The sequence below is a fragment of the Camelus bactrianus genome, chromosome 7, assembly GCF_048773025.1.
Source record: "Camelus bactrianus isolate YW-2024 breed Bactrian camel chromosome 7, ASM4877302v1, whole genome shotgun sequence".
Classification (NCBI taxonomy): Eukaryota; Metazoa; Chordata; class Mammalia; order Artiodactyla; family Camelidae; genus Camelus; species Camelus bactrianus.
In genome coordinates this window covers 19,602,731-19,606,122 of record NC_133545.1, presented here as the reverse complement: position 1 = coordinate 19,606,122, position 3,392 = coordinate 19,602,731, and positions in this window count along the sequence as shown.

Genomic DNA, 3,392 nt, shown 5'->3' with positions numbered 1-3,392 from the left:
AGAGAAAATCAAAGAATTACGATATACTGTGTCTGGAAATAAAAATAACAATGTGAAGCCACCTAGCCCAGATCAGGAGGGATGGGGTTAAATAAGAGACTTCCTGAAGGAGTAAAGATGTGATCTGCTTTGATAAAATTACATTTTCCTCTCTATAGTATCAATATATGCTTGTTGTAGAAAATTCAGGAGATGCAGACGAGCTAAAAAAGAATTACCCATTATTCCATCACCCAGAGACAACCACTTACAGTATTTTGCTATATCTACTTCCAAGCCTCTTTTATGCATAATTTATTTTTTAACAAATTATACTCATAACATTTTGTAATCTGCCACATTGCAAACGTAATTGCCATTTGCAATCTGCCATAAGCAAGTTAATCTATTTTGAAAATTTTCTTACTAAATATACAAATGCAACATTACTCCCTTTCAAGATAGTACTGCTTATTTACCCACTTTCATTTTTTTTCAGATGTTCTTTAGAATAATTTTGTTCAGTTTTTTAAAAATCTCGTTGGTATTTGGGTTGTCTGAAATATAGAGATTTACTTGGGGAGAATTTATATCTTTATAATACTGAAGTAAGTTTTTCTGTCTGGCAATATTGTAGGTCTCTCCATTTGTTTGGATCTTCTTTTATGTTCCCTCAATTAAATGTTATAATTTTCATCATTAGGGTGTGGCACTTCAATTTAAAGGTTTATTTCTAGGTATTTTATATTTTTATTGCGTTAGCATTTGGATCTTTCTCAACTCATTTTGCTAACTAATTATTATGGGTGTAGGCATAGAAATGCAACTGATTTTCAAATGTTTTGCAACCTTACCGATGTCTGAATTTTAATCTTTTTTTTTTTAGTTGACTGCTTTGCGCTTCCATATGGACTATCAAAACACCTGAAATAATGACCATTTTGCCACTACTTTCCCAATAACTAATCCTCTTTCATTTTTCTTACTGCATATTCTTATTTCTTATTGCATAGGAACATCCATAACTATATTCAATAATATAAGGACCCTTGTCTGGCTTTTTACTTTACTTGCTTTTTTAAATAGAAGTATAATCGACTTAATGTTAGTTCCAGGTGCACAACATAGTAATTCGATATTTTTATACCTTACAAATAATCACCATAAGTCTAATTACCATCTGTCACCATGCAAAGTTACTACAATATTGTTGACTATGTTCCCCACGCTGTTCATTTTATCCTCATGACTCATTTATTTTGTAATTGGAAGTTTATACCTCTTAATCCCCCTCACCTATTTCACTCATCCCCCTACCACCTCCCCTATGGAAACCACCTGTTGTTCTCTGCATCTATGAGTCTGTTTCTGTTTTGCTATGTTTGTTCATTTGTTTTCTTTTTTAGATTGCACATGTAAGTGAAATCATATGATACTTGTCTTTCTCTGTCTGACTTATTTCACTTAGCATAATACCCTCTAGGTCCATCCATTGTTGTTGCAAATGGCAAGATTCCATTCTTTTTTATACCACTTCTTTATCTGTTCATCAGTCAGTGGACACTTAGGTTGCTTCCGTAGCTTAGCTATTGTAAATAATACTGCAGTGAATATAGGGGTGCATACATCTTTTCAAATTAGTGTTTTTGTTTTCTTCAGATAAATATCTGGAAGGGAATTGCTAGATCGTATGGTAGTTCTATATTTAATTTTTTTGAGGAACTTTCATAGCATTTTTTGTAGTGGCTGTTCCAGCTTATACTTGCACCAACAGTGCACAAGGTTTCCGTTTTCTCCACATCTTGCCTACACTTGTTATCTGTTCCTTTTGATAATAGCCATTCTTACAGGTGTAAGGTGATATCTCATGATTTTGATTTGCATTTCTCTGATGATTAGTGATGCTGAGCATCTTTTCATGTGTCTGTTGGCCATCTGTACATCTTCTTCAGGTCCTCTGCCCATTTTTTAATCAGGTTGCTTTTTTGATGTTGACTTATATGACTTCTTTGTATATTTTGGATATTAACCCCTATTAGACATATCATTTGCAGATATCTCCTCCCATTTGGTGTCTGCTTTTTTGTTTTGTTGACAGTGTCCTTCACTGTACAAAAGATTTTTAGTTTGATTATAGTCCCATTTATTTATTTTTGCTTTTGTTGTTCTTGCCTGAGGAAACAAAGTAATATTGCTAAGACCAATATCAAAGAGCAAACAGCCTATGTTTTCTTCTAGGAGCTTTATGGTTTCAGGTATTACACTTAGTTTTTTAATCCATTTTGAGTTTATTTTTATTTATGATGTGAGAAACTAGTCAAGTTTAATTCTTTTGCACATAGCTATTTAGTTTTCCAAACACCATTTATTGAAAAGGCCATCCTTTCCCCATTGTATATTCTTGCCTCCTTTGCCATAGATTAATGGGTCATATAAGTGTGGGTTCATTTCTGGGCTCTCTTTTCTGTTCCATTGATCTATGTGTCTGGTTTTGTGCCAGTACCATACTATTTTGATTACTGTAGATTCATAGTACAGTTTGAAATCAAGGAGCATGATACCTCCAGTTTTGTTTGTTCTCAAGATTATTTTGGCTATTCAGGGTCTTTTGTGTTTCCATACAAATTTTAAAATGATCTGTTCTAGTTCTGTGCAAAAATGCTATTGGTATTTTGATAGGGAGTGCACTGAATCTGTAGATTGCCTTGGGGAGTATGGTCATTTTAACAATACTAATTCTTCCAATTCATGAGCATGGCATCTTTCCATTTGTATTGTCTTCAGTTTCTTTCATCAATGTCTTATAGTTTTCTGAGTACAGGTCTTTTATTTCCTTAGATTACTGCCTAAGTATTTTATTCTTTTTGATGCAATTGGAAATGGGATTGTTTTCTTAATTTCTTTTTCTGATAGTTCATTGTTACTGTATAGAAATGCAATAGATTTCTACATGTTAATTTTGCAGCTATACTGAATTCATTGATGAGTTCTAGTAATCTTTTAGTGGCGTCTTTAGGATTTTCTATGTAGAGTATCATGTCATCTGCAAACAGTTTTACTTCTTCCTTTCCAGTTTGGATTCCTTTTATTTCTTTTTCTTGTCTGATTGCTGTGACTACAACTTCCAATAATGTGCTGAATAAAAATGGTAAGAGTGACCATCCTTGTCTTGTTACTGATCTTAGAAGAAATGCTTTCAGCTTTTCACCACTGAGTATGACATTAGCTGTGGGCTTGTCATATGTGGCCCTTGTTATATTAAGGTATGTTTCTTCCATACCTACTTTGTTGAGAATTTTTATCATAATTAGATGCAGGATTTTGTCAGAAGTTTTTTCTGCATCTATTGAGATGATCATATGATTTTTATTCTTCATTTTGTTAACGTGTTGTATCATATTGATTGATTTGCA